Source organism: Fukomys damarensis, unplaced genomic scaffold (assembly GCF_012274545.1).
Source record: "Fukomys damarensis isolate Sample0158 unplaced genomic scaffold, DMR_v1.0_HiC HiC_scaffold_23, whole genome shotgun sequence".
Taxonomy (NCBI): domain Eukaryota; kingdom Metazoa; phylum Chordata; class Mammalia; order Rodentia; family Bathyergidae; genus Fukomys; species Fukomys damarensis.
In genome coordinates, this window is record NW_022900935.1 from 9,535,752 (window position 1) to 9,536,430 (window position 679).

Sequence of the window (679 nt, forward strand, 5' to 3'; positions counted from 1 at the left end):
AATAAACACAATAAACAGAAAAAAAAAAGCCCTCTGTATGTTTTCATTTTAAGACAGGGTCTTGCTAAGTCGCTAAATTGCCCATACCAGCTTCAAACTTGTGATCCTCCTGCCTGATGGCTGCAACTTTCTAACATATTTCAGTTATGACTTTGTATTTCCTGTAATAAATTTCCACTAACTGGGTGGCTTATAAAGACAGAAAATGCATTCCTTCAATGCATGCCTGCCAAAGGATTTAGGCCCACTCTAATCTAGTGCAGCAGCATCTTAATTCCATCAATCACAAGTGCAAAGCCCTTATTTCCTGATCACTGCAGGAGGAAGTGTTTAGCTATGTCACACTGGCCCTGCCTTCTCCCTGGAGCGACACAGGAGTAGGGAGAGAAAGGCACTGATCCCACAGCTGCCAAAGTTTCGTTCTGATCCCACTTTGGCCCAAACCGGCTGCACGATCCCTTCTTGGGCTCCAGTTTCCTCCCTTGTAAAATGGGAGGGGTGGGGAAGAAGGCGTCCAAACTTTCCAAGCTTCTTTGCAGCTCTAACAAGCAGCTGTTCCCAGTCACTGCACCGTGCGTGGTCATGTGTCTTGTGACTTGCATGTGAGGAGTAGTCCTGACTGCACACGCACAGCCTGTGGGAGCCTCTACCACTGACCTGCACTCTGGCCCCTCTAGTG